At 35.5% G+C, this 13267-nt stretch overlaps 1 pseudogene; it reads right to left on the bottom strand.

Moving 5' to 3' along the window:
- Window positions 1-2649: 2649 nt before the first annotated feature.
- On the bottom strand, window positions 2650-3231 carry LOC111909152 (E3 ubiquitin-protein ligase SINAT3-like; annotated as a pseudogene).
- Between the last annotated feature and the right edge of the window lie 10036 nt (window positions 3232-13267).

Genomic DNA, 13267 nt, shown 5'->3' on the forward strand with positions numbered 1-13267 from the left:
GAGTTAGTTAAACCGTGAGTGTTCATAAAAACAACGTCCAAATCTGACTTCGTATGAGCAAGTTATGATTTTTCTAAGTTTCAGCTTAGCAGTATGCAGCCCGAATACTCGATTTGAGATCGAGCGGTTTTTAGCCAAAACAATCTAAATGAGAATCGAAGATCTCGTCAATTGTAGTGAAACGATAAAAAGATAGACAAAAACAGACGTCGGATAAAGAAGTAATGAATTTATAATGGAGTTTTCCTGTCCCGGCCTACTAAAATAATATAATAAAAATAAAGTCAAAATTAGCTGACGGAGTCTAAACGAAAGTTGTAGAGCGTAGTCTCACCTACGCGGGGATATAAAGAACGTCGAAAACGGGGTTTGTATGAGGAAGATATGAATTTTTGAAGTTTATTAAAAAATTTCGATATTTAACTTAGTTATAGATTTCGATATTATCCGAAGGGGGGGGGGGGGGGAATCAGCGACCCTATCCACATTACGCCCAACGTAATTTGGGTTTCCAGCCCCCTATAAAAGGAAGTCGAGGGCAGCCGAGTTCTTTGCTCATTTCTTCCCTTTCTCTCGCGTTTTTGCATCGTTTTTCGTGCAAGAAATATCCCGAAGCCCTGGTATCATTACCGAACCCCGAAGCAAGTCTCGAAGCCCCGAAGATCTCGAGAAGTGCGATTCCCGAAACGAAGCTCTACCCGCGAGAAGCCAATTTTTGTGAAGATCTTCCAGATCTACCAAAGAATACTACTTCTAGAAGCCGTAGTGTTGTTCGATCATCTTCTGATCAAGTGAGTGTGTAGTTACTTTCTTCTAACGCATAAATATTAAGTATTTTCTATGAAATACGTGCTATGTGTATAATATAAAGTTGTTTATATGTGTGGGTGTATAGTCTCTTTCATAAACATGAGTATAATACAAGTATTGTTTGAATGTATTAAGTATATGTTTGTGTGAGTGTATAGTTACTTTCTTCTAACACATAAATATTAAGTATTTGATATGAAATACATGTTATGTGTTTATATATATATATATATATATATATATATATATATATATATATATATATATTGTTTTTTATATGTGTGAGTGTATAGTCCCTTTCATAAACACAATTTTAATACAAGTATTGTTTGAATATATTAAGTATGTGTTTTGGGTGAGTGTGTAGTTACTCTCTTCTAACGCATAAATATTAAGTATTTGCTATGAAATACGTGCTATGTGTATAATATAAAATTGTTTATATGTGTGGGTGTATAGTCCCTTTCATAAACACGGGTATAATACAAGTATTGTTTGAATGTATTAAGTATATGTTTGGGTGAATGTGTGGATATTTTCTTCTAACACATAAATATGAAGTATTTGTTATAAAATACGTGCCATGTGTATATATATTGTTGTTTATTTGTGATGAGTGTGGAATGGATGTTTTATATAGTTTTTAAATGAGTTAAACTGTATATGTATTTTATATCTACAAATATGTAGGGTAGAACATGGGTAGATGAGATAGTTGGTATGTGATAAAATGATGAGGTATGAAAGATGATTAAGAATGATATTGGCAGATGCACCCATTAGAGAATGTCATAATACTAGCAGATGCGCTTAAGAATAATATCGGTAGATACACCAAGTAGTGAATGTCGTAATCCTGGCAGATGCACTTATAGGATAATGTCGGAAGATGCGCCAAATAGAGAATGTCATAATACTAGCAGATGCGCTTATAGGATAATCCTGACAGATACGCTTATAGGATAATGTCGGAAGATGCGCCTAAAAGAGAATGTCATAAACCTGGCAGTCGCGCCTCATAGTGTATGACGTAATCCTGGCAGATGCGCTTAAAGGATGATGTTGGTAGATGCGCCTTATGTAGTAATAGATTTTGTGCTAATTCCTTAGGTCAATCCTTAGGAATGAATGAATGACGGGTAGTTGAATTCTTAGGGTAAAATCCTAAGAAATAAAGAAGATAATGGGGATGAGTAATTGGGTTGATTGTTTGATGGTTGAATATAGTAATATCAAGTTTAGTACCTGTGGTTTTCGAAAATATCAAGTTTAGTCCTTAATTTACAAAAACCTCACGGATCGTCCCTGTGGTTTCAAAACTTTTAACATATGGTCCTTTTTGCTAACTCCGTTAGCTTTTAGCCGTTAAGTAAAGGGCATTTCTGTCTTTTCACTACCACAGGGACCATTTATGAAGTTTTTCTTTATTAAAAAAATAATAATAATTATTTAATATTAAAAGTCTCTCTCTCTCTCTCTGTCTCTTACAAATTCAACTTATTATTCCTTGACCTGCAAATTCATTTACCATGTTTCAAAACATCATGGAATCAACATACTGAAATTTGTTCCAGCAACATGGCCTCTTCGATTCAACCCATTAAACACAAACAAGAACTTCAGATCAAACACTGGGTATCAAAGTATCATGTCGTTCTAAATTTTTTCTTAAAATGAACAACACTGAAGTCCAACATCCAAATCGATACTACCATAGAGACTGACAACAAATTGAAATCCATTATTCAAGATCCAAATGATTTAAACAAACTTGAATATGACAAATTCTGGAAAATGAAAGATACGAGGGGAAGAAAAACAAAAATCCTAAAATCGGCCTTATTCTCTCTTTCTCTGTATAATCAACCCATCATGACTATCTCTTACATTCTTATGTCTATCTCTGATACTCCTCAGTGTTCCTTCCCAAATCAGCTTCCTCCCGTTGGTTCTGACCTCTAAACTATAGCTGTAATCCTTGTGTCTTTTTCATCCCCCATGAATCGAAGAAATGCCATGTAAACAAGTGTCATCCCTAGTTGAAACGCCTCAAAGTGAAGACAGAAGTACTGCCCAAAACAATGGAACACCTGCCAAACATAAAACATTACCCCGATAAAGAAAAAGGAAAAAAACCCTAAAATTGGAAATCAGAAATCAGGGGAAAAGTTAAGGGAACTCACTGTTAGCATCCAGGTAGTGTTTTCAACTTCACGGGGGTTGGATTTGACATAACTATGGTTAAAAGTACCGCCTGTGTGCATGTCGACTTTGTGGTTGTCTCTGAGATGGGTAACTAGAAAAGGAATGTCTCTGGTGACTGAACATTTAGATTCGGCGTATGGGGAGTTGTAGAGTCTGAAGTTACATAAAGCCTCATGCTTGAGTTTGCTATAAATATGGGAAGATTTTTGGACATCCCAAAGAAATACGAGAGAGAGAGAGAGAGAGAGAGAGAGAGAGAGAGAGAGAGAGAGAGAGAGAGAGAGAGAGAGAGAGAGAGAGAGAGAGAGAGAGAGAGAGAGAGAGAGAGAGAGAGAGAGAGAGAGAGAGAGAGAGAGAGAGAGAGAGAGAGAGAGAGAGAGAGAGAGAGAGAGAGAGAGAGAGAGAGAGAGAGAGAGAGAGAGAGAGAGAGAGAGAGTCTTTTAATATTAAATATATATATATTTAAAAATAAGGCAAAACTTCATAAATGGTCCATGTGGTAGTGAAAAGACAAAAATGCCCTTTACTTAACGGTGAAATGCTAACGGAGTGAGTTGGAAGGACCAAATGTTAAAAGTTTTGAAACCACAGGGGCCATCTGTGAGGTTTTTTGAACTTAGGGATTAAACTTGATATTTTCGAAAACCACAGGGATTATTTTTGAAGTTTTGTCTTATATTATTGTGGGTTGAAAACCCTATATGCTCATCAGACTCCCAAGCTTGATCCACTTAGTTTTATTTGTATCACAGGTATCAATACGAAGATATATTTCACGAAGAGATTAAAGGAGATGTAAAATCTTTAGTGTAAATAATGTAACTTTTGTTTATGCTTATGTGTCTGTATCGGAACATGACATCCCAAGATTTTGTTATATAATGAAAATACATTTCTTTAAAGAAATGCTTTGATAAATCTTTATCATATTTTGGGAACAAATTCCGCAACTGTTTTCTTTAAAAGATTACTCTGATTTTAAAAACAAAGCATAAACAAATTGGTATTTTTTGGCCGAGAAATTGGGGATGTCACATATCATGCCATGCCGAGGGATGTTAACTGGGAGTTTGTGATTTTTTCAGGGTGCAAAACCCTAAATGACATGATTGAGAAGTCATGTGAGCGGGAAATTGAGTTAGAGTTCCGTACGAAGTGGGAGTTGGAGCAGGTTCTGTTGGATTTGGTGTCTAAGCCCATAATTATAACTGGGATGTACTTGACCTGATTATAACATGGTCCTTTTGGGTTGCCTTCACCAGTGCAATTTGATAGGATGGACTTTTGAGAATAAGGTTATTTATGATTTATTAATATATTAAAAGTATAATATATTAATATGAAATAATATTATTTAACTAGTATTGATTAAGAATTAATTTGGAATTAATTTTGTGGTCAAAAGAGACTGATAAATAATATGATTTCATATTAATATATTATACTTGTAAATCAATGATTCTTATAGTATGAGCCAATGATCCATGATTATGTAGATGGGCTAAACTAATCCATGGATAGTCCATGGAGGTTAAACCCATGGAGCATATCATGGGTCATTAGGGTTTACAAGGTGTAACCTTAGCATTTGCTATACTATAAATAAACCCCCTCTAGAGCCAAAATCGGTTGCCACTTACTTTCCAAGAGGGTAAAGTTGATGTTGTGCTAAGTAACCTATTCTCTCAAGCCTCCTCTTGCATTTAGTGTTTATGAACCATTAGAGGCATCACACTTGGGGTGCTAAAGCTTTCAAAGGTCAAGAACTCTACCCTACTCAAGAGGTAAGCATCCAAACTAAGTTTATATTGTATAGCTTCTATTATATGCTATCTAGGGAGAATGCTTTGGAAAAATTAAAAATGCATGTATAATTAGAGAAAACATAGATCCAAAGCATTTAGGGTTGCATGTGCACCATAGGAGTGTTATAGTGCTTAAAACCCAACAATGGTAGCAAAGCCAGGTTGGTTTTCTATTATATTTGATGCCTACTAGTTTTTCAAAGCTGAAAAAGTCGAAATTCTGGCCTCTGACTGATGAACTCTCCGAGTCCATGAACTGACTCGAGAAGTCCACTCAGTAACAGAGCAACTCGTCGAGTCTAGTTCATGCACTCAACGAGTTGAATGCTCTGTGTTTCTTGGTCTGGTTTGGATTGGGAACACTACCACAAACTGTTTTGGTTCATTGGAATGTTTTTTTACAATATGGTAGTGTTTGTACTCATTCAACTGCAAGATAATTGTTAAAGTTTTAAAATAATTGTTGTTTTATATGATAAACAAAATTGCTTTCAAGTTGTCGACTTGAAAATTATCTTGATTTTGAGTTTAGTTAGATCATAAATTATGTGATAATTTTAGATGTTAGAAAATGATCTAAATGATTTTTTAATGACCTAATGACCTCCATAACTTGTCTTCAAGTTATGGAAAATGAAAGGTCTCATTCATGAAAATCCAATTAAACTCATAAGTTATGAATGTGAAGAGTTTTGACAAGTTTCAAAACTTGCCCTCAAGTTTTGGAATTTGTAGAGTCTCATCAATGAAAATTTAATTCCAAACCCTAGAGTTTTATAAGTTAAAATTCAACCCTTATACTTTATAATATTATAAGTTTAATATATATATATATATATATATATATATATATATATATATATATATATATATATAAGACTAGTCAGTCTTACCGTTAGTAGGCCTCATTCACGAAGCCGGTCTATAAGGGGGTGTAAGGTTACTGCCTATGAAATGGTGGTCTAATGGGTGTCCACTCTCATCCACCACTTCTTTGACTGGTGGAGGGTCGTTATCCGAACGGGTAGGATAGGACACTAGTTCTCCCTCATTAAGAGTATAATGATAAATATAAAGTAACTAAACTTTTATTAAAATACCAATCTTAGTTACTTTAGGAAAAATGTGAAAATGGTGCTAATCCATGAATTTACAATTTACACCTTGTTAATTCGTTAGTGGAGTGTGTGTGGTTCACCAACATACTAATCTGGGACTGACAATGTGTGGCAAAGGGTAGCTTGGTGTTAATCATAGATCAATGGAGCGTGTGTGGTTAACCGGCACATTGATTAGGTGCTTTGTAACATTGGGTGTACCAAGTTAATTTGCATGATTATTCACACCTTGTTTGTGATCCTCGGCATCCCAGTCACAAAGTTGAAGGGCACAATCGAGATTTAAACATGTCATTGAAAAGTTCAATGAATCTCAAAAGATCTAGGAATTTCAAATCCAATTAAGACTTAATAATCTATTTTGTTTTTCATTGTGGAAATTGGTAAATCGTCATTTACCTACCTTCAAATATTTTACAATTGGATTACGACATCCCTCTTTGCAATCGTAGAATATTGTGTTGGTCCTAGCCTTAATATTTCATATTGGGTGTAATATTAAGGATTATCATCTAAACTAAACTTTATTCTTCTTCTTTTTCAGACGTCTATGCCAAACAATGCTTCTACACCAATTCCTTCAGCTCTTTCTCCCTCATGGACCTATGTGGGAGGGTCATTTTCAAAGGCTTGAGCTTCAGTGACTGGATTCGTAACATCAGAATGGCTATTCATTATGAGAACAAAGAATATTTCCTAGACAAAGAGCTTAAGGAGATTGATGTAACAACGGCCACTCCCAAACAAATCGCTGAACACACTATTCATGAGAGGGATGCAACAAATGTGTCGTGTCTAATGATTGCTTCCATGACTGCTGAGCTACAGAAGTCCTATGAGGACTATAATCCCTATGAAATGTATCAGGATTTGATGGAAAGATACCATCAAATTGTTCGGCAGGAGAGTAAGGAGATCATTGCCTCCATGATCATAACCATAATGAAGGATGGAGAGTTCATCATAGCCTATTTGCAAAAGATGCAAAGATATGTGGACCGCTTGCTTAAATTGAATGTCAATTTTGATGAAGAGTTGGACACACACACACACACACACACACACACACATATATATATATATATATATATATATATATATATATATATAATTCTACACTATTTACCTTCATGTTATTATCAGTTTCGTATGACTTATCATATGAACAAGGAGGAGGTCACTCTTAGCAAGCTTCAAGGCCTTCTAAGGACTGCAGAAAGCAACCTGAAAGGCAATTCGGTTGTGTTTACTCCTACTCCTACTTCTGCCCTTGTTCCGGCAATCAGACATGGGAAGGGAAATAAGAGGAAGGCTCCATCCAAGAGCCGCAAGGGAACGTCTCTTGATGGATCCTCTTATAGTGGGACCAAAGTTGGTTTTGCTAATTCCTCTTCCAATCCGAAGGATGCTGATTGCTTCCATTGCCCTGAAAAAGGGCATTAGAAACGAAGCTGCTCCAAGTACTTGCAGGACATAAAGGATGGGAAGATAAAGCCCTCCTTTGCAGGTATTTACACTATTCAATCTAATAACACATCACATGTTAATTCTTGGGTCCTTGATACAGGTTGTGGATTTCACATTTGTTCTGATTTGCAGGGACCAAAAAGAAGCAGGGACGTGGAGCACGGGAAGATAGACTTAATCATGGGAAATAGGAAAACGTTGCATGTGACCAAGATTGGAGTTTATTCTTTATTGCTTAGAAATGGTTTAAATTTAGATTTGAATAATTGTTGTTACTTAGCCAATATGGTGAGAAATATTATTTCCTTTCACTGTTTGTATAAACAAGCTTTTACCTTTTCCTTTGATAATGAAGTTGGTACTATTAATGCTTATTACAATGGTGTATTTTATTTTGAAGCATTACCTTTTAATGGTATATATGAAACTGTGATGGTTGTAGATAACTTAGGAAATAATGTGTTAAATATTGATTCGTCCATTGTTTTGGACAAGGAATGCTTGTGGCATTGTCGTCTTGGACATGTCAACAAGAAGTGCATAGCCCAATTCCATAAGGATGTTGGAGTCATCCGACTTAAAGTCGAATGACACTTGCAAATCTTATTTACTTGGAAAGATGACCAAGTCGCCATTTACTGGTACTTTTGAAAGGGGTGAAGGTCTGTTAGATCTTATACACACTGATGTGTGTGGACCATTCAGAACCGCCACAAGGGATGCTAACCGCTTCTATGTGACTTTTACTGATGATTATAGTAGGTATGGCTATATGTACTTAATCAAGCATAAGTCAGAAACCTTTGAAAAGTTCAAAGAGTTTAAGAAAGAAGTGGAGAATCAATTGGGCAGGAAGATAAAGATGTTGCGACCCAATCGTGGAGGAAAGTATCTTAGTATCGAGTTCCTTGACTATCTTAAGGAATGTGGAATTGTTTCACAATTGACGCAAACGAGGACACAACAACTTAATGGTTTAGATGAGAGGCGCAATAGAACCTTGCTAGACATGGTTCTTTCCATGATGAGTCGAGCTTCGTTACCTATCTCATTCTGGGGGTATGCCTTAGAGACTGCCGCCCATATCCTTAATCTAGTCCCTACTAAAAAGGTTTCCAAAACACCTCACAAGATATGGATAGGTAAGGTTCCCTCGTTAGACCACATCAAGGTTTGGGGCTGCAAGGCTTTCGTGAGATGCGAGACTGACGACAAGCTCGAACCTCGAAGTGAGCAATGTATTTTCATCGGCCACCCAAAGAAGTCCTTTGGATATCTCTTCTATAGACCGAGTGACAATGTTGCGTTCATTGCGAGGAGAGGAGTCTTTCGCGAGAGAGAACTCATACGCCAATAGGATAGTGGGAGGCAAATTAACCATGAAGGGATTCAAGATTTAAGTGATGAAGGAACCTCAAACACTAGCACTCAACCCGAGGAGAAAACTCTGGTTGAACCGATTGACGAGTGTCACACCCCCAAACCAAGGATGGCGGAAACGTCCGGGGGTGGAGGCCTTCATGTATAGTATCGCAACAATGAGTATGATAGTGCTCAAAGTAAATACAACCATAATAAATATAATCGAGAAGGTTACATGGTTTTATATGAGTACATGTTTCAAAATCAATTACAATATAATCACAAAATGTTTTGATTAATGCTGAAGTGTTCCATCCTCAAAAGCTAGTAGTCACCTGTATTTATTGATTACCTGATAATACAAGAAAATTTTGAAAGTGTGTCAAGGATTACGTTGGTGAGTGCATAAGATTTTGTATATAGAGTAGAAATCCTTTCTTTGTAAATGTAAGGTATGCACAAAAAAATCCCAATATTTTCCTCATAAAATGTGTTGCAATCTTAAGACTCAAGACCCAAATTGTACAAGTATTTTACCATACTTATAATAGTGTATGCAGTTTTATAAAAATAAAACCCCTTTTCGACTTATAGATCCCTGTAAACTATGTGTATTGTTATTTCCCTATGTGAGTTATTATAACCATACTGTTTGACATAATAGCCTGTGATGACGTTCTTCAGGTGTCAGAATGTTATGACATTTGTCACCCCAGACCTGCCAGTCTAGCTGTTACATGCAACTAAGGTGTGGGTTGTCATCCCAATATAGATCTATATACAAGTATCACACTCTCCCTACAAGAGACTCTGGTTATAACTACATGATCTTAACCAGTACTCTAAGAATATAATGAAGTAGTGTCTCACAAGCGGATTTAACGAGTTTACGTGTAGTGTAATTGAAAAACCTTTTTGTAGTAGGAGTATAACCCTCGTAAGTTCATAGAGTTGATGTAGCATAAACTATACCAATTATAGCTTATCATGAATTTACTTAGTAATGAAAAACCCGTTTGTAGTGAGAATTGAACCTTTTCGTAGTGAATGGTAATATAGCAAAATATTAAACTATACTTATTATAGTTCATCATGTATGTTTGTGATGACCAAAAATCCTTCTAATGAAAGAGTATTTCTGTTGTTTAAGTGTATATTAACAGAAAACACAAATAAATATGTAGTCATCATAGATAAACACTTTGCTCAACACATTACAACGTTTAATAACTTGTAAACTGTTTGCGTCTAGTTTTACCATGATGTCACTGTTTTGGTAAAACTCACAGAAAAATCATCATAATTCGAAATCTAAATCTGTAAACACCAAAAGCTCACAAAATTTGTCTAGTATATTCACAATTTATATTATGATTTTAATGATTCCTAACTAGTGTCAAAATGACCATTTTCATTGACTCGTCCAAAATCTTTGCTACAGTGATAGACAGTTTTGTAAAAATCACCGTAAATTGTAGAAAAATCTTATGAACATGTGCAAGTAGTCATTTTAAAGGTATAGACCTGAAATATTTTTATATTGAACAGTTTTGAAAGTTATGGAGTTAAAATTGTCAAAAACAGTTCGTGATTGAGTCATCACTTTTCTGTTGAAAGTTGTCATTTGAATTTAAGCATGTTTTGGTGTTGTAACTTGTATTCTCCCCCATAAATCTGGATGAAAACATGAAAAGAAAGGGGTTATGAACTCACCTTGAGTGTTTTCTTGAGATGGATGGTTGAATAAGAGGGGTTTCGAAGTCAAGAACACTTGGCGAATGCTTGAGGATTTGAAGATCTAAGAACTAATATGACTATATTTGCATAAGAAAATCCATGATTTGAGTGAGGGTGTGTAGAATATTCAAGAGTGGGAATGAAGAGATTAACTAATGTGGGGGGGGGGGGGAGAACGCATGACCTCCTGAAGTTCTTGGTTCCAAGAAGAAATAGTTGAGAAAGAAAGAGAGAGAGTGTGTGATCTTTGAATGTGATGAATGAAACTTTTGAGAAAAGGTGAAGAATATAGGGTCTTGAGTGGATTTTGTGGAAGTAAATATGATGGAGTGTTGGAAATGCATAAAAAGGACAATGATTTGATATGGTAAGGTGTGAATAGTGACATAAAGTGGGTATGGTGTCATAACTTCTTGAAAAAGTCAACTAACCCTTAGAAATGTCTTGTACAAAAGATATTATCTATAGTAAAGATTTCCCCAAAATATGATTAAAATATGAATTTATGGGGTCTTATATGTCAAAATATGAGTTTGGGTGAAAATCCCCGGTCAAAATCATCAAAAAATGGGCTTAAAACGCGAAAGAGGTAAAAAACCGGGACCAAGAGGCGAATCTGTGAAGTTCTGAGGGTCAGAACTGAAGGTCTCGGTCCATGAGGCTAAGAGGCCAAGGTTCTCAGATAGAACCGAAAGTAGCTTCGGCCGAAGGGGCTTGAACCGAACTGATCCGGAAGTAGTTGGAACCGAGAGTGAAACGAACCGAAAATGGGTTTTGGAGCGAAGATGGACCCGAATCGAAGGTGGGTCTCGAATCGAATGTAGGTTCGGTCTAAAGGAGGGTTTGACTGTATAGGCTTTGGTTCTGAGGGGGCTTCGGTCCTAAGGGGCTTCAGCCCTATTTTGCTGTTTTTCAACTAATCTTCCTGTTTCGAGTGGTTTTTGACTATGTTAAAGGTCGGGATGCCCCGAGTGATTATAAAGAAGTTAAGAGAGGGTTTTGAGAGAGATTTGGGAGAGAGAGAGAGAGACACATATAAAGCGCGATTAGTTGAGAAGGGATTTATTGAAACTCCAAGAGTTGACTATAATGAGACCTTCTCACGAGTAGCAAATATTAAATCTATAAGGGTTATGTTGGCTATATTTGCATTTCATGATTATGAAATATGGAAAATGGATGTCAAAGCTGCTTTCCTTAATGGAGAGTTGGCTGAAGATGTTTACATGAGTCAATCAGAGGGTTTTGTCAATGAAAAGTACCCTAGTAGGGTGTGTAAGCTTGAGAAATCCATTTATGGATTAAAACAAGCATCTTATAGATGGAATCTTTGTTTTGATGAGAAAGTCAAAGAGTTTGGATTTTTGAGAAACAAGGATGAGTCATGTGTATATGTCAAAACTAGTGGGAGTATAGTCAGCTTTCTGGTATTGTATGTAGATGATATACTTCTGATAGGAAATGACATCCCAACCTTGCAAGAGGTCAAGTCCTAGCTTGGGAAGTGTTTCACTATGAAGGACCTGAGAGAAGCTGCCTATTGTTGGATTAATGTCTAAGTCCATAACTATATTTGGTATGTACTTGACCCGACCCGGCATGGTCCATTTGGGTTGCACTTCACCGACACAATTTATATGGATAGTATTTTGAGAATAGTATATTTATGATTTATATTAATATATTATAAGTTCTAATATATTAATATAATTATATTATTTAATTAGTATTGATCAAGAATTAATTTATAATTAATTAAGTGATCAAAATGAACTAATTAAATATGGACTCTTAGATATATATGTGTAGTGGGCCAAGTTCATTTAGGTTGGGCTAAGTCTTCATGGATAGTCCATGGAGCTTTAACCCATGGATTCCTAGGAAATGAAAGGTCATGGGTATTAGGGTTTAACCCTAATCCTCCACACTATATAAAGATGTCCTTGGTTGGGAAAATGGGCACTAGTGTGGGTACACTAATAGGGCTAGCCGATTTCACTAGAGAGAACCAAGTATCCATATTCTCTAAAGTCTTCCAAGGTGTTTTGGTGATTTGTGATTCCATTTGAGGCTTCCACACTATTGGGGCTAACCTCTCAAAGCTTGAAGATATCAAACTACACCAAAAGGTATGTCATCTAACTAGTCTGTGTAGTATAGTTACCTTATAGTATGCTAGTTAGGATTAAAGCCTTGGAAAGTTCTTATTTGCATGTATAATAGAGAAAACATAGATCCAAGGTTTATAGGGTTGCATGTACACCATAGGAGTGTTAAAATGCTCAAAACCCAATAGTGGTATCAGAGCCATGGGTTGTTTTCTGTTATATTGATGCAAATGTTTTATTTTCAAAGTTGAAAAAAAGGAAAAAAAACATGACGTTTGTCAAATTTTAAGATAATTACTTTTTTTTATGAAAAACTAATTATTTGTAAAATTTGAATCATTTGCTATATGAGTTGAATTAGGTCAAATTTAGTAAAGGATAAAATGATATGATTATTTTATTATTTTTAAAAGTTTAACCTAAAGAGTTTTTTGAAACATCCATAAGTTATGGATATGAAAAGGTTTTAAAAAAATTGATTCAAAGTTTTTATGGAGTTACAAAATTTGGTGTTAATGTTTTAAAGAATTCCATAACTTATTCTTAAGTTATGGAATATGAAAAGTTTCATCATAAAACAAACATTTAACTCCATAAGTTATGGATTACCAAAAGTTTTATGTTTCCTTGTTTTATGAGTTATTTTTTAGATCAA

Source organism: Lactuca sativa, chromosome 4, assembly GCF_002870075.4.
Source record: "Lactuca sativa cultivar Salinas chromosome 4, Lsat_Salinas_v11, whole genome shotgun sequence".
NCBI classification, from domain to species: Eukaryota; Viridiplantae; Streptophyta; class Magnoliopsida; order Asterales; family Asteraceae; genus Lactuca; species Lactuca sativa.